This window comes from Diospyros lotus, chromosome 9 (assembly GCF_014633365.1).
Source record: "Diospyros lotus cultivar Yz01 chromosome 9, ASM1463336v1, whole genome shotgun sequence".
NCBI classification, from domain to species: Eukaryota; Viridiplantae; Streptophyta; class Magnoliopsida; order Ericales; family Ebenaceae; genus Diospyros; species Diospyros lotus.
The window spans coordinates 32,757,069-32,776,144 of NC_068346.1; the positions used below are offsets into that span (position 1 = coordinate 32,757,069).

General features: G+C 37.9%; 1 non-coding gene across 1 annotated transcript; it reads right to left on the bottom strand.

The window, feature by feature from the left end:
- Window positions 1–1,019: 1,019 nt before the first annotated feature.
- LOC127810744 (small nucleolar RNA R71) lies at window positions 1,020–1,126 on the bottom strand. The gene has a single exon (XR_008025554.1). It is a non-coding gene; the product is annotated as a small nucleolar RNA R71 (small nucleolar RNA).
- Window positions 1,127–19,076: the final 17,950 nt, after the last annotated feature.

Sequence of the window (19,076 nt, forward strand, 5' to 3'; positions counted from 1 at the left end):
TTGATTAACTTAGGATCATCGATTTTCATCTCAAAGCAAGAATTATAAAACTCGATCACTGAAAGATCAAACCAATTAATGAACTACGATGGATTCATGAACCCTAGTGCATTAGATTTCTATATTTAAAACTTAAAGAATTATTTTGTGTTTTCCTTTTGGTGAGTTAGTGTTAACTTATATAAAACTTCCATTGAGTATTCTTTTAATTATGTGTGGCTTATTAAAGTTAATAGTGGTTAAAGTAGGATCAAAAGCTAATCCTCATGGGAATGATACTTGATTCATCATTATATTACTTGTTACGATTCCGTTCACTTGTGGGAAAGAAAAAGCGAATAAGTTTTTGGCGCCGTTGCCGGGGATTGGTTATTTTGATTACTATTTTAATTAAGATTAGCTTTAATACTTGTGTTGCTTCCTTTAATTTTTGACACTGAACTATTTCAATTTTTGTTGTGTTAGGATTGAAATAGTGCATGCGGCGCTCAGAACATCTTGATCTTGTTGAGTTCGATCCGGAGATTGAACAAACCTTTCATCAAAGGCATCGTGAACAAAGAGCAAAAAGGGAACAACAGCAAAGCACTATGGATGACAACGGGAATCAGCTTGTTCAAGTGGAGCGTACTGTTGAGATCAATGAGAGAGATATCTTGATGGGGGATTTCATGATGCCTCCAGTCGTTGAGAACTGGTTGAGCATAATTTATCCTCCATATGGGCACGATAACTTCCAGTTGAGGCCGGATGTGATAAATTTGTTCTCTAACAACATTCCATTCTATGGGAGAAGTGATGAAAATCCACATTACCATCTCTCTCGTTTTCTGGAGTATTGTGGCAACTTTAAGCATCAAGGGATCAATGAAGAAGCAATGCGGATGCGACTTTTTCCTCATACTCTGAAAGACAAAGCTCGGGAGTGGTTGGATTCACTATCACCTGGTAGCATCACTACATGGGCTGATTTGGTTCACAAGTTCACACTAAAATATTTTCCACCAGCCAAGATCAGCAAATTAAAGCATGAAATTTCAACTTTCTAGCAAGCTGAAACTGAGAATTTTCATGAAGCATGGGAACGGTATAAAGAGTTGCTAAGGAAGTGTCCGAATCATGGGTTTTCTTTACCAGCTCAAAATCACTATTTCTATGTCGGGTTAACTCCTTACAGCCGTTCGGCAGTTGATTCTATAGCATGTGGTTCTATTAGAAACAAGTCAGTTGGAGAGCTATATGATCTTTATGAAACAATGAGTGAGCAATTTGTAATGTGACCGGATAGGAGTTCACATAGGAGAGTAGCTAGAGTACACGAAGTGGATATGAATACGTTGATGTTGGCCAAGATTGATGCTCTTTCAAAATAGATGGAAAACTTAAAATACTCTCCATCAGTTAATATGGTGTAAGGATCTCTTCCAGTTTATGTAACTTGTGGTGCAAACCATCTGTCATCTGAATGCCCATTAACCGTTAGGGACCATTCACACACAAAGCAGGCTGCTTATGCGCAAAACTTCTCGCGTCAACAAAATTTCCAGCGTCCACAGAATAATCTATTTTCTCCAACATACAATCCCGGCTGGAAAAACCATCCTAATTTTTCATATGGCAACAATCAAGGAATTCAAAACCCACCAAAACAAGGAAGACCACATGAGGAAAAATGAGGATGGGAAGAAGCAATTTCAAAACTTCAAGAACGAAGTGAGCGGACCGATGTAGCTATTAAAAATATAGAAACTCAAATTGGACAGCTAGCTAAAATTCTTACCGAGAGGCAACAGGGCACATGGCTTAGAAATACCGAAGTTAATCCCAAGAAGCAAGCGAATGCAATCACTACAAGGAGCGGGGTGCAATTATCAGAAATTCATGTTAAAAGACCAAGTGTGGAAAAGAAAATTGATGCTGAAAAGGAGACAACAACTGAGAATAAGGAACCCGAAGATATAGCTGAACAAGAGGAAGTGGTTTCATCACCAATCAAGCCGTATGTTCCACCTATTCCATTTCCTCAAAGGTTACGCAAGCACAAGTTGGATAAGCAATTTGAGAAATTTTTGGAGGTGTTCAAGAAGCTACATATCAATATACCATTTGCTGAAGCTCTATCTCAAATGCCTAGCTATGCAAAATTTATGAAGGAGATTCTATCGAACAAGAGGAAGCTTGAGAAGCATGAAACCGTGATGCTAACAGAGGAATGTAGTGCCATTTTACAAAATAAATTACCTCCAAAGTTGAAAGACCCAGGAAGTTTCACCATCCCTTACACCATTGGCAGCTTATATTTTGAACGGTTCTTATGTGATTTGGGTGCTAGCATTAATTTGATGCCATTTTCTATCTTTCAAAAACTTGGGCTAGGCGAAGCAAAGCCTACAAGAGTATCATTACAGCTAGTGGATTGGTCTGTGAAACATCCACGTGGAATTGTTGAAGATATTTTGGTAAAAGTGGACAAGTTTATATTTCTAGCAGATTTCATCATTTTGGATATGGCTAAAGATAGGGATATTCCTCTTATTTTGGGGATCCCTTTTCTAGCTACTGGACGAGCACTTATTGATGTGCAAAAAGGACAACTCATGTTAAGGCTAAATGAGGAGCAAATCACTTTTAATGTGTTTGAAGCACTAAAATTTCCTACTGCTTTAGATTCTTATTTTCAGATTGATATTGTGGATAAAGAGATAGCAAACACTTTCACTTTAAACCAACCATCAGATCCTTGGGAAGCATGTGTGATGCACTCACAAGTTGAAGAGACCGACTCTACTATGATTGAAGAATGTGTCAAATATTTGCAAGGATCTGAACTTATTCAAAAGGGAAAGCAATACAAGGCATTGGGCACGGGGCCTCCACGACTTTTACCTTCCATTCAACAAGCTCCGAAATTGGAGCTAAAGCAGCTGCCATCCCATCTTCGATATGCTTGTTTGGGTGAGTCTTCTACTCTTCCAATTATAATTGCTACATCCATTAGCCAAGAAGAAGAGGATAAGTTACTCCGGGTGCTTCGGGAACATAAGTCAGCTCTTAGATGGACTATAGCTGATATAAAAGGGATTAGCCCATCTATTTGCATGCACAAGGTATTAATGGAAGACACCTACAAGCCGGTAGTACTGCAACATCAGCGACGACTAAACCCTTATCTTCAAGATGTGGTTAGAGCTGAAGTATTGAAGTTACTGGATGCTGGGATTATCTATTCTATCTCAGATAGTGCTTGGGTTAGTCCAGTTCAAGTGGTGCCTAAAAAGGGAGGTATTATAGTGGAAAAGAACGAAAATAACGAGCTCATTCCAGTTCGACCTATTACCGGATGGCGGGTTTGCATTGACTATCATAAGTTGAATGATGCAACGCGAAAAGATTATTTTCCCCTACTATTCATTGATCAAATGTTGGAGCGCTTAGCAGGTCATTCCCACTATTGTTTCCTTGATGGCTATTCGGGATATAATCAAATTCCAATAGCTCCAGAAGACCAAGAGAAGACAACGTTCACTTGTTCATATGGTACATTCACCTATCGAAGGACGTCGTTTGGTTTGTGCAACGCTCCTGCAACTTTTTAGCGTTGTATGATGTCAATCTTCTCCGATATGGTAGAAATATTTATTGAAGTGTTCATGGATGATTTTTCAGTCTTTGGTTCTTCATACGATGAATGCTTAAAGAACTTGACACTTGTTTTGAAGCACTGTGAAGAAACAAACTTGGTGCTCTATTGGGAGAAATTCCATTTCATGGTCCAAGAAGGAATTGTATTGGGACACCAAATTTCAGTTAGGGGTATTGAAGTTGACAAGGCAAAAATTCAAGTGATTGAGAAGCTTCCTCCGCCAACATCAGTCAAGGGTATCCATAGCTTCTTGGGACATGCCATCTTTTATAAATGATTTATTAAGGATTTCTCCAAGATTACAAAGCCTTTATGCAACTTGTTAGAGAAGGATGCAAAATTTGAATTTTCTGAGGAGTGCTTAAAGTCATTTACCGCTCTAAAGGAAAAGTTAATTTCAGCACCTGTTATTGTGGCACCAGATTGGAATAGGCCATTTGAAGTAATGTGCGATGCTAGTGACTATGCAGTTGGGGCAGTTTTGGGACAACGAAGGGACAAAGTCTTACATGTAATTTACTATGCTAGTAGGACCCTCAATGATGCCCAAATGAACTACGCCACAACAGAAAAAGAGCTCCTAGCAGTGGTCTTTGCTTTTGAAAAATTTCGATCATATCTCATTGGTTCAAAGGTGATTGTTTATACGGATCATGCTGCACTGAAATATCTATTTTCAAAAAAAGATGCAAAACCAAGCCTAATCCGCTGGGTCGTACTTCTCCAAGAGTTTGACTTGGAAATTCGAGATAAGAAAGGATGCGAGAATGTGGTAGCCGACCACCTCTCTAGATTGGAGCAACAAAATCAATCTGAAATAGGGGATATTAATGAAAAATTTCCAGATGAGCAGCTTCTAAGAGTGGAACAAGTAAGCAAAGAAACAGAGGTACCATGGTATGCTGATTATGTCAATTACCTCGCAAGTAACATTGTACCTCTTGATTATGATTACCATCAAAGAAAAAAAATTCTTTTTGGAGCGCAAATACTATTTTTGGGAGGATCCTATCCTTTATCGGAGATGAGTAGATCAAGTAATCCGGAGGTGTGTTCCAGAAGATGAGATGGAGATGATCTTAGAGCAATGCCATGCCTCCCCCTATGGTGGACATTTCAGAGCAACAAAAACAGCAGCTAAGGTACTCTAATATGGGTTTTGTTGGCCAACTCTATTCAATGATGCTCATACCATGGTAAAAAAGTGTGATAAATGCCAAAGAATGGGGAACATCTCCAGGAAGCAAGAGATGCCATTACATGGCATTCTTGAGCTTGAATTGTTTGACGTTTGAGGCATTGACTTCATGGGGTCATTTCCATCATCATTCTCCAATTTATATATCCTAGTGGCAGTGGATTATGTCTCCAAGTGGGTCGAAGCAGTAGTGTTACCTACTAACGATGGCCGAGCAGTGGTAAGTTTTCTAAAAACAAACATCTTTACTCGCTTTGGAACTCCTAGGGCCATTATCAGTGATGGGGGGAAGCATTTTTGTAACCGGCATTTTGAATCACTTTTGGCAAAGTACGGGGTAAGGCATAAAGTTGCTACACCATATCACCCCCAAACGAGTGGCCAAGTAGAAATTTCGAATAGAGAGATAAAGAAGATCCTTGAGTTTACAGTGAGTACTTCTCGAAAAGATTGGGCTAAGAAGTTGGACGATGCATTATGGGCATACAAAATAGCCTTCAAAACGCCGATTGGTATGTCTCCATATCGCCTTGTTTTTGGCAAAGCATGTCACTTACCTGTTGAGCTAGAGCACCGAGCATATTGGGCAATGAAAAGGTTGAATTTTGATCTCAAGTAAGCTGGTGAGAAACGGTTGTTACAGTTAAATGAAATGGATGAGTTCCGGTTGGAAGCCTATGAGAATGCCAAATTATATAAGGAGAAGACCAAGAAATGGCATGATTAGCATGTACACCGAAAACAGTTCTAGGTGGGGCAAAAAGTGTTGTTGTTCAACTCGCGTCTCAAGTTGTTTCCAGGCAAATTATGTTCGAGATGGTCAGGCCCGTTCACCGTGGTCCAAGTATATCCTTATGGTGCAGTTGAAGTGACTCATAACACCAAGGGCACGTTCAAAGTGAATGGATAGAGACTCAAACCCTATCTTGGCGGTGATTGTACAAAAGACAAGGTTTCCACCGTGTTGAGCAATTCGGAATGAGTAGCAGCACAGTCAAGCTAATGACTCTAAACAAACGCTTTTTGGGAGGCAACCCAATTTTCTATCCTTTCCTCTTTATTTGCTATTGTTTATTTCATTTTCCCTATTTTGCATCTGTTTTAAAGTGTTAGGTTCTAGGTTAGAGAGTGCCTTGGTTAGGAGAGTTTATTACTTAGAGCCTAGGCTATAACAATGAAAATTAAAAGAAAATAATAATAATAATAAGAATAATAAAATAAAAAAATATTTATATATACAAAAAAAAAATATTCAAAAGGGGGGGCAGCTCGCGCCTTGGCCGCAGCATGCATGCCACGGCCGCACGCGAGGCAACAGTCTCTCTGTTGCTCGCGGGCGAGCCGCGGTATGCATACCGCGGCCAGCCCGTGCCACAACAGCCTTGCTGTGGCTCGCGGGTGGGCCACGGCATGCATGCCGCGGCCGCACCGCTGTTCGAGTCGGCCTATTAAGGCCGACCCCCCCTTGCCTTTTATTCCCCTCCTGCTCTCTCCTTCTCTGCTCCCTCTCAAAGTCCCCTTCCCCCCCTCACCCCACTCTCTCCCAGCTTCCCGCTACTCTCCTAACTTGTTCCCCTCCTAAGTTCCCACGTTTTTCCTCAAGAACCTCCCATCTACACTCTCCAATTTCATCATTTAAGGTATGTGTGGAATCATTTTTAATGTTTTTGCATAGATTGATGTTCTATTGTGGAAATAGGTGTTGAGATGATTTGTGAATGGGAGAAACGATGTTGTGTTTGGTGTTTTTGTGGCTGTTTGGGTGTGCTTTTATTTGGGGAATTTCAGTGTATCCTAAGCCTTATTTGCATTCTTTCTTTTCAGCATGCCCACCAAGTGTTTGCTAAAATGCCCTAACCACACATTTCCACACACATTTTCACACACATTGGATTATGAATTGAGGGAATGGAATGAATTAAGTTTGGGGGATATTGTGGCACCTTTGGCTTTTACAAACTATATAACTATCTATATATATATATATATAAAACAATCAAAAAAAAAAAAAGCAAAAAATTAATTGATTCTTTCTTTTCTTCATTCTCATGTTTGATTTTTTGCTTCCAGGAATGCGCCCAAGCAAAGATGGCACCCAAAACTCACTACACTCCAGCCATAAACAAGGGTAAATCCATTGCAACGAGTTCAAACACTTCCAAGTGACCGTGAGCTGATCCTCCATCATATCCAATCTACATCACTACCAAAGCTAAAGAAAGGGCCTGAGTGATAGAGTCATGGCCTCTCCATAGGGAGCGGGAAGTTGACCTTACTAGCATTGAGATCACTGGTGTTTTTGAAGTAATTCATGCCAAGCAATGGCACAAACTTTGTGCCAAACCTCACAAGATCTATCCCTTTGTGGTTCAAGAATTTCTTGCCAATTTCAATGATAATATCCTTGGAGGTGACGATGAAGATGAGGATGCTCACACTTTCCATACATATGTGCGAGGAGTATGGGTATCATTCAGTCCTGACGTCATCCAGCACTTTTATCAAGTGCCATCAGGGACAGATCTCATGAACATAGAAGATTGGAATCAAGTGGCTCATTTTTGCTTTAATGAAGACATTCCACCGGTGTGGCCACGCCACAATGTGGTGCTCCATAATGAGCTTAACCTCAAGGCGAAGATGTTCCATTACATCTTATCTTCTAACATCGCTCCATCTTCACACATAACTGAGATATACCCTCCCCGGATGCAGCTTCTTTATGCCTTGGCTACTGGATATGAATTGAATTTTAGCAAGCGTATCTTCCAACTAATCGTCGCCCTCGCCTTGGCCAAGGGTAGTAAGAAGAGGATTTACTTTCCAGCACTCATCTCGACATTGTGTAAGCAAGCCAAAGTCCCTACATCCACATCTAAGCTCGACAAGACGAAGCCCGCACTGATCAATCTATATACTATCTGGCAGTCACATACTCAGATTGCCCAACACCGACATGTAGCTCGCATGCGAGATGCAACAGTAGAGGCCGAGGAAGAAGATGGAGCCGAGGAGTACATGGAACCCGAAGCACCACCAGTAGTGAGACCACCACCCCGACGCCGACCTGGAGGGGTCAACTTCGACCCCACATTGGAGGCCATGCAAGCACAACTATAAGAAAATCGAGATGAGCAAGATCGGCAATTTCACATGTTGCAAGCATGCCTGGATGTTCTCAGAGCCGACCTTCGTACCCAGCACGAGGAGGTGAGATCCATGTTTGCCCAGCGACTCCGGTCCCAGCCACCGCCGCCTCCCGAAGACCATTGATTTACTCCGACCATCAATGCACCGATTCTTTTGCCCAGGTACCTTCCTTCCTTTTTAATGCCTTTCGAGCCCTTGGGACAATGGCTCATTTTAAGTTCGGGGGAAGGGTTTTGATGATCCAATCATGCATGATGTGTTAGCTTACTTGCTTATAGCCATTAAAAAAAAAAATGGTTGGATAGCTCTGCTAGCAATGATGAACACTACATGATATTTTTATGATTCATAGAGTAGTTGATAGTGATGTCCCTCACATTGTTTGAATTACTCATATATCCGTGTAATGACTTCTATTGAGCACATGTGTCAGGTTACACATTGCATAGGTTGAATATACTTACTTAGATAACTAGCGGACTCTTTCCTTCGATTTAGTATTGGAACTCACATAAAAAAAAAAAAAAGGTTTGGGAAAGGTCAAGCTGTGGTAGTGTCTATTGAGGAATGTGTTGATTCCGTGCATGTTTAAAATTTGTGTGGAGTGTGTAAACAAACTAACAAAAGCTAAGCAATGACCAAAGGCTAGAAATCTTTTTCCTCTATTATTATGTCATGCACACTATATCAATCATCCTGTATATCTATTATGCACCTCTCTTCGTAGCCTAGTTGAATCGGGTGATTAAGTCCGTAGGGGTGTCTCAACACCTGGTGTCCTAAGGTCATCTGACTTGGGAGTCATCGGCTGAAAGCTCGCTATAAGGTTCTTCTATAAAGCTTAATGGGGAGAGGCTTTGCTAAAATAAAAAAAATAAAAAAAAAAGATGATTGTGTTGACACTTATGTTGTGAGGGATGAAGAAAACTAGTGGGTTTGAATGCTTGGTAGAGGTTGGAATGTCAAAGCACTCAAAAATTATGAAGAATCTTCACAAACTGAGGTAGTATTATCTCTAGCTAGACCCAACCGAACTTAATAAAAATAAATAAATAAATAAATAAATGAGAGCACCAGAGGATACCTAGGGATTGAATAAAAGTATTAAGTTTGGGGGTGGACTGCTAGTCATAAGAGAGAAAGGAAAACAAGACCATCAAAGGGTCGGGTAACAACAACCTTATGCATGATAAAGAATCCGACTATGCACACACACACGTCAAGCATGGAATGAGTCCAAAACTATGGTGGAGTGTCACTTGATAACTCTTTGTGAATTTTAAAAGAAAAAAAAAGGAAAAAAGATAAAATCTGAGATTAATGGTAAGGCTATCCAATGTGTGCGTGAGTGATAATCTTGTTCGGAACGACCAAGAGGCTAAGTTTGGGGGTATTTGATCAGCATAGTTTGCATTATTATTTAGTGGGTCCAGCTTAGCATTTAAGTATTCAATGAACATGTTTGCTACTCATTTTGAGCTTAATTTTGTCAATATAGGTACACATTGCATGTAAAGTGGACATGGAGCAAAAAGAGTGATTTTGGTGCATGACGGGAGTTGAAATGAAGTTTGGAGGCATGGTCGGGTATCGATTCAAAATAAAGCAAGGGAGTGTCGAGAGCAAAAAGTGAAAGATGATGAAGAAAGAAGCTAAAGAAGAAAGCTAGCGGTCCTATAGCGGTATGCATTCTACTGTAAAACCGCTGTAAGATTTAGTTTCTGGAGCTCACGGTCCTATAGCGGAATGCACACCGTTGTAAGACTGCTTTAGGAATTAGTTTCTGGAGCTCACAGATCTGCAGCAACAAACATACCGCGGTAGGACCGCGGTAGGGTTCAAAGCTTCGTTTTAAGCCCGTTTCAATCCAAATAAAAGAGAGATAGACTCCTTCAAGGTGCATGACTTTGATAACCTAAAGAGGACTATATAAAGACTCATTTAAGGGAGATTATGGAGTTTTTTTGGAAGGAGGAGAAGACGGCAAGTCGAGGCAAAAGGAGGAGATTTTCTTGAAGATCTTCGGTTTTGGTTTTATTTTTCTTTTCTTTCTTCTCTACAACATCATGAACTCCGTTTTTATTACTCTTTCGTTGGTTGAAACTATGTTAGGCTAAGTAGTTTGTGGCTGGGGTGATTGATGAAATATAGTTCAATGATGGTTTAATTAAAAGTATTTGGGTTTTATTTTATTCTTGTCTTTTGAGTTGATCGTTTGTTATGCACTAATTCCGTTTTGATGCTTGGCCGCCATTATAACGTGTTTGTGATTCATATTGCTTTCGAGAGATTCAATATAGATTAGCACTTGGTAATAAACGACATAAGGTTCGATAATAGGTAGAGATACCATTATGCCTTGTGAAATCTTATTTAGATGATCATTGTGGATAAATGCATGTTTGTATATTTACAGATTAATTAGAGATAATTAATCTCATATGTAAGCATAGGTTCAATTGACCATCGAGAGAGGCTTTTGATTAACTTAGGATCATCGATTTTCAGCTCAAAGCAAGAATTATAAAACCCGATCACTGAAAGATTAAACCAATTAAAGAACTACGGTGGAGTCATGAACCCTAGTGCATTAGATTTCTATATTTAAAACCTAAAGAATTATTTTGTGTTTTCCTTTTGGTGAGTTAGTGTTAACTTATATAAAACTTCTATTAAGTATTCTTTTAATTGTGTGTGGCTTATTAAAGTTAATAGTGGTTAAAGTAGGATCAAAAGCTAATCCTCATGGGAATGATACTTGATTCATCATTATATTATTTGTTACGATTACGTTCACTTGCGGGAAAGAAAAAGCGAACAACCATCCCAGAGAAGCAATATTGACGAGGTCGTGGAGCAGCTATGTCTTGACCCAGAACTAATTTGGTTGGATCCTTTTGTCAATTATTTCAAAGACAGAAAACTACTGGAGAATGACTTAGAGACCCGTGATCTGAAAAGGAGGGATCAGAAGTTTATATTGATTAACGAGGAGTTGTATAAGAGATCCTTCACTCAACCACTCTTGAAGTGCATGAGGCCATGTGAAGCTGACTATATTTTGAGAGAGATCCATGAATATGTGGGAGTCACATAGGACCCGTACTCTTTATAAAAAGACCCTTCAACAAGGGTATTACTAGCCGACTATGGTGTCTGATGCAGAGCAACTGGTCAATAAATGTGAAAGATGCCAACGGGTCTCCAACCTAATCTATGTTCCTAGTGCCATGCTCACCCACCTAGTTCAGTCGTGCCCCTTCACCTAATGGGGGATTGATATTCTAGGTCCGTTCCTACTTGCCATGGGTCAGGTTAAATACTTGATCACTGTTATAGATTACTTCACCAAGTGGATAAAGGCTGAGCCGCTAGCATCCATCATTGCGTTAAAAGTGAAGCATTTTTTATGGAATAACGTGGTTTGTCGATTTGGGATCCCACGAGTGATTGTTTCAAACAATGAGACCCAGTTTACAGATCGGACAATCAAAGAATGGTGTCAGGAGTTGAGAATCAAGCAGCACCTCACCTCTGTAGCTCATCCACAGGCTAACGGATAGATTGAGCTTGGCAATAGGACTATGTTCCATGGATTGAAGGCCCGGGTCGAAAAGGAAGATGAAAGCTGGGTGGACGAGTTACCGAGCACCAGTTGGTCTTATCAGACCACAAGGAGGGGGTCCACCAAGGAGACCCCATTCAGCTTATGTTATGGCTCAGAAGTCCTTATTCCGGTAGAGATTGGGATCCCAACTTTTAGAGTGAAACATTTTGACCCGGAGTCCAGTGAGCAAGGCTTAAGTAATAACTTGGATATAGTGGAGGAGCTTCGGGATGAAGCAAGGGTTCGTCAGGCAGTGTATAATCAGCGGATTGAGAGGTACTACAACCAGAGGGTGAAAGTTTGGAGTTTCCTACCTGGCGATCTAGTCCTTCGACGAGTAAGTGTTAACAACCCCCGAGATTCTAACAAGTTGTCACCGACTTGGGAAGGCCCCTATTTGGTTACCGAGACCCTCAGCCCTGGGGCATACTGGTTCGAGACCATGGACGGCACTCCAATAAAGAATACGTGGAATATTCAGAACTTGAGAAAATTTTATCAATAATGGGATCCCTCCAAAGATGTTGGAGCTACGTATTTGCTAAATAAAGTCTCATTATGTTTTTCTTGTTATATGTGCAGATTTTCTCCCACAGAATATATATATATATAAAAAAAAAAAAAGAGGAAACGAAAGGCAAAGGGGAAATAAGTGTTTCCCCCGACCTTAGAAACCTCAAAAAGGATTTCTGAGTCCTTTCGCCATCACCAAAAATAGCAAGGACGAAGGAAAAACAATGGGTCAGATATGATCCCAGGGGACCACCCTTAAATAAAAAGGAAAGAAAGGCTAATGGGGGTGAGATGACCCCCAAAAAACCCGACCTAAGGGGTATCGAAAGAGACTCCTAAGGCCTCACCTCCATATCGAAGTTAATAAGGGCTAAAAATAAAATAGGGGCAAATGTGACCCCAGGGGACCACCCCCAATAAAAGGAACCAAGAAGAACAGTACCCTCTGCCGTGCCAACATGAGAGTTACGATGGGGGTGCATGAAATTAGATAATAGAGACCCCCAGCTCAAACTATTACAAAAACATATCTTTGAGGCGCTTTATTCAACAAAGTGACAAGGGTTTAGTACAACTCGAGCTCAAAACAAGAAAATACATACGAAGATAGAGCTAGTAACTAGGCTTCTTCTTTGGACTCCTCTGATTCAACAGCGTAGGCTTGGGAAGATGATGCTCGACGAAGCTTAGCGATCATGTCATCCATGGATTTGATGGGGGAAAAGTCGAAGTCAATGAAGGCTTTTTGCATTTCCTCCTTGTAGCGGAGGAAGCCTCTCTTCAAGACACCTTGTAACTCTCGTCTGATATATCCTTTCACCTCGGGGAGCTGGGTGGGGTCTGCATATCTCTCTTCTAGCTCCTGGATACGCTCTTGAGACCATCTCAACTTTTCCTCCATTGTATGGTAACCAATCTTGAGCCCTTGGAGACGTGCCTCTAGTTCCGCTACTCGTTAATGTTGAGCCCTTAGATCCTCATCCCGCTGCTCGATGGTCCTATGGCAGTCAGCAAGGGCATTATCCAGCTCTAGCATTTTTTGAGAGTTTCTCGCTATTTGCCTCTAGAGCTCGTTCTGAGGGACAATACTCTGTATTCAAATAGTAAAAAATTAGAATATGGGGGCCGAAAGTTCTCCGTATCAAAGGGGTGAGAGACTAACCTGAACTAAGCCCTGGCAATAGCAAGACTCCAAGGTCTCCAAAGTCAGATCCGCGGCCCCTTCCATGTCCACTTGAGTCGGTAGGCCCTGACTGCTACGCTACCCTGCACATTAATTCATCAAAACTACAACCAAAATCATCAAACATTAATCCTCTTATTAAGGAAGGTGTAAGGCGATTATACTCGTCAGTGTACGAGCATGTGTGTATTATAATTTTAAATTTATATTTCAGTGAGTCCGAGTCGATTCACAGGGAGATTATTTATGGATGAAAACAAAAATCACAAAACATTTGATTTTAGGAGGTGATTAAGATGATCTAATGGCGAGAATTAAAACTAAATCAACACTGAATTTAAGCAATCTTGGGTCAAGACAACTTCAGTAGCAAGCCAAAATTCCCCGAATAGTTAGAAAAATAGTAACATCAATCTGAAATGAAGCTGAGGTTTTAATATTAACTCCGGACCGAAATGATGATAATTATAGGTCTAGCAACCTCCATACATGACATGGAGACTCTAAGTTAAGTGATTATCATAAATCGAACTGTGATTAATACAAAACATTCTATAAATTGAGATTTTGCTATTGAGTCCAATTCAAGATTATGATAATTCTAGGTCTAGCAACCTCCATACATGGCATGAAAATTTTAAGTTAAATAATTATCATAAATTGAACAATAAATAATAGACAAAATATCATCTCATTTGAGTTTGGATATGATAGAGTTTCCATGTTAAGTGGCTGCACTCTCACCCTGCAATTAAAACATAATAAAAACAAATCATAATAAAACTTTTATATTTTTTTTTATTTTAGTGAGAGGTTTATACTCGCCAGTGTACGAGTGCAGCTGTAGTCCAAATTTAAATTTATATTTTCTGGATGAATCCAGGTCGTCCACTGAGAAATTTATTTATGGCAAAAGAAAAAGAATGTCACACAAACGCACACGCATTTGGACAAATTGGCAACAAGGTTTTTTAAGGGTTTTTTTTTAGACAACAGATACTAGAAAATAAAGTAAGGCAGAAATTGAAATAAACATTAAACGTAAAAATATGAATTTGGATAGTGCTTGAGTTAAGACAATTTCAGTACCAACCCGTTGATTCCCAAATTTTAGCATAAAAGATTAGCAACATTAATTTAATTTCAAATATGAGGGTTTGTTATTAAATGCAATTAGAGATGATGATAGTTCTAGTTTAAGCAATCCCCATACATGATATGCGGGATTCTAATTTAAGCAACTACCATAAATCCAATTACAATTAATATACAAAACAACTAAAGTAATTATCCGGGTTTGGGTATGATAGCGTTTCCAGTTCTAGTAACTCTCATACATGGCATGAAAGCTCTAAGTTAGGCTTACGCTCCAATCCAAACCTAGTGATTTTTCAATAATTAATACACACTCATACTGAAATTTAAATTAATGTTACTTATTTAAAGCGCAGCTTTCTTTGGGAATCATTGGCGTTGGACACTGTCCTTGCCTTAACCCAAGATTAGATTTAGCTACTCATCTTTATTTGAAAGTTAATTAACAGGAATTTAAATGACGTAATTTAAATAACAGAATTTAAATGACAGAAATTAAAATAGTAAAAACTAACCGGCTATTTAGGCGGTGAATAATTAAGTAATAATAAATGATATAAGAATTTAAAAGAAGAAATGAAGTAAGTAAGATCACAAGAGAGAATACTAAAGAAAAGGGGAAAGAACAAGAACAATTCTCAAAGAGAGAATTATAAAGAAACAACTAAACTTTGATTCAAGAATAATAATCACACTTACAAATGCAATCAAGTGAGCTATTTATAGGCCACAAGATGCAATACAAACCACACAATTTCAATTATTTAATTAGACATAATTATATCTAATGGGCACTCACACACTTAAAGTTAAATGGATTTTAGCTATAATACACACCTAATATTAAATGGATTTTAGCTAAAATACATACCTAATAAAACACTCATAAAGTTAAATGGATTTTAGCTATAATATCCACCTAGTAGTTAAATGGATTTTAGCTAAAAAACACACCTAATAAAGCTCTCACATAAAAAAAATAAAAATAGATTTCTATAAATTGGTTTTTAATCTTCATTAGGATTAAAAATAATCCTTGGGCCTTCTCCAAATAATATCTTCCATGGGTTGCTCAAATTGGGTCTTAATTCTTTATGGGCTTGAATTCTTCATGGAGTTTAATTTTTCATGGGCTTGATTTCTTCATGGGTTTGAATTCTTCATAGACTTGAATTCTTCATGGACTTTAAGTCTTCATGGCTACAAAAAAAATAATTTAATGTTATTAATAAATTATATATTATATATATGTATTACACATGGCACATATATATATATTAGATTATATTATATATATATATTACATGCATGCATATAATGATGTATATGTATTATATATAATTTTATATATTATTATTATTTACTTTAGAACTTCATTTCATTCATCTTTCAATTTAAACTTGCATATAACCATAAAATATATATTAATATCTAATTTAAGCCATTTTTAAGATCAAAAGAAGGGTATAATTATAATAAAATTTTTACAAAATTAACCACTAATCATATCCCCCAACTTAAACATTGCTAGTCCCTTAGCAATCAGACTATACACATGCCAAGCTTTAATAACTGTATGAATGTAAAAATTTCAAATTCGAAATCGAAATGCATAAAATTGAATAAATAATTTAGCATTCTAAATCAGATTTTCGGTTAAAGGTCATACAATCTCAGGAATAGCAATTAGGATAACCAACACACAGACTTACTCCCTCGAAGTTTTGACTTCAAATCTCACTATGGATTTTCTCTCCAATAAAAAAGGATTCCTCAGGTGTACACACAAGGGGGTGCACCGTTATAAGAGTAAATGCAGAACAAGTTCAAAACTCGGTGTCATCCCAAATACAAGGAACGTATTTTCATGAAAGAACAAGGAAATTGACATAGCTTCATGATTGGAATAATGCTCTAGATGAGTAACTTCTGAATTTAAACATGATTCCCTACTCCAAACTCGAATTCTGAGATCACATGATTTATAGCATCAAAAGGGACCAGACTGGGTTGTAATGGGGCTATAAGGTTAATACGGGTTGTCAAAGAAAAGGTAGAGTGTGCAAAAGGTGTGTTGGGATTTTTTTTTTTTTTTAGCATTTATTTTGAAACAGTTATGCTGAATAGCTAAGAGAATTTACCCTATTTTTTTCACTTTTTTTTTTCTTTTTTTTTTTCTCTTTTTTTTTCTTTTTTTTTTCTCTTTCAATATGAAAATAGAAAGACAGATTAATTCCCAAAATCACACTAGGTTGGATAAAATTTATATGGTTATGGGTTAAACGAGGGTAACGAAAGAAATTGTACTACAAATGGCTCAAATGGAATAGCAAGTGAGGTTAATGTAAAAAAAAAAAAAAAAGTTAGTAGGCCCAAAATGAAAGAAATTGATCCTTCTATCATGCTTCTACAAAACGATGTTACTCAGTCATCTAATTCAGAGTTTGAAACCAGTCAAACTTATCCGCTATCATACTAGACATTCAAAGTAAATTGATGTTTTGAAGCCATTGAAAATATAAGATAAACAATAAAGCATATTTAGAGTAAGTATTATTTCACTCAGAATTAACGGTTATTAGGCTTAAACACTCACTTGGGTAATAGTCTCCACTTCTGTTGAGAGATCATACAGTGTACTGATCAGCTAATTACTGTTACCTTTGACTTTATGACCGATAACCAATTTCTAAATTTTGAATCCCTGATGAATGCAAATTACTTATTCTAATGCATATATGTTTTCAAATAAGAAATCAATACATTCATGTTTCATATTGCAAACTTAACCGGCTATCAGTGCATAACTTCAAAACTTTAGGAATAACGTTATTTAAAACACATTTTTTTTTTTTTAATAAGAGCAGAAAAAGATAATCAATTCACATAAGACTACAAACTAGTAATAGCAAACTCACAGTTAAATATGAACTAGATAATTCATAACTAGACCTTACACTCCCCAACTTGAATTGCAGTAGTAAATTAGGGTTATTAGGAATACCTGTAACTCCACAAGTCCATAGATTTGCTGTGAACTGCTAAAACTTAAACAACAAATGAGCATACCATATAGATATATATTTATATTTTCACACCAAAATAAAAATTTCACGCAAGTCATAAGATAAGCAAAATGCGTCTCAAGAGTACAAAAAGTACTCCTTACTCAGCCATCTTATCAAAGACTTTGTTAACAACATTCCATAGTTTTTTTTTTTTTTAAGAACACAACCAAGAAAAATCCTGCAAGTTGTACAATAACTAGATGCGTCTCAAGAGTACAAAAGTACTCCTTACTCAGCCATCTTAATAAAGAGCATTTCTCACAGTGATAAATCTAAATTAATCGGACCCCTTTGGCGCTTGTTACTAATTGCCTTAGACCAGTCTATCTGAGGCTCATGAAGATCGTACTGTGGAACATAAGCGTGTAATTTCTCTAGCAGCTTATCAATGGTGGATGCAGAAATAAGAATCTTTCTTGCTGAATGAGAAATGAACTGTTGGTCCACAGCCTGATCAAGAAAAGAGAGTAACCCATCGAAAAAATGGTTAACATTTAAAAGTCCAATGGGTTTGGTATGGAGATTACTCTTGGCCCAGGAGATTATACAAAAGATTTCTTCAAGTGTTCCAAAACCTCTTGGTAAAACAATGAAGGCATCTGACTGATAAATCTTACAAGCCATGCGCTCAGACATAGAAGTCGTTTCTATAAGTTGACCGCGTGTAATCCCCGAAATATGTGGTTCAGCTAAAGGGATTGGCATTACACCTACCACAGATGAATTTTCAAGATGTACAGCTTGTGAAACATAACCATTCAATCCACGACTTCCCCCTCCATATACCAAATTAATTTTTTTTCTCTCCTAGTTTTTTACCAAGTTCGCTCGCTGCAAGTGCGTAACAAATATCGCTCCCAAGTTGAGAGCCACAAAGTACACATATGGTATTGATTCGACGAACTAACTGGCCTTCCATGTTTGTTCCTTTTGTATGTCCCCTCAACTTGAATTGCGCATTATTCTCAATTGGCAATAAAAGGATAAAAGATAGGCATACTTGGCGGTCTTCAATGCATGAACTCGTATGCTAGAATTTTATTTAGACGATTTTATCAGGAGATGCTTATTTATTTATTTATTTATTTTTATTTTTATTTTTTGTTCTTTTTGTTTTTGTCTAAATCTCCCCGGCAACGGCGCCAAAATTTGGCTGCACTCTCACTCTGCAATTAAAACACAATAAAAACAAATCATAATAAAACTTTTATATATATTTTTTTATTTTAGTGAGAGGTTTATACTCGCCAGTGTACGAGTGCAGTTGTAGTCCAAATTTAAATTTATATTTTCTGGATGAATCCAGGTCGTCCACTGAGAGATTTATTTATGGCAAAAGAAAAAGAATGTCACACACACACACGCGCATTTGGACAAATTGGCAACAAGGTTTTTTAAGGGTTTTTTTTTAGACAACAGATACTAGAAAATAAAGTAAGGCAGAAATTGAAATAAACATTAAACGTAAAAATATGAATTTGGATAGTGCTTGAGTTAAGACAATTTCAGTACCAACCCGTTGATTCCCAAATTTTAGCATAAAACATTAGCAACATTAATTTAATTTCAAATATGAGGGTTTGTTATTAAATGCAATTAGAGATGATGATAGTTCTAGT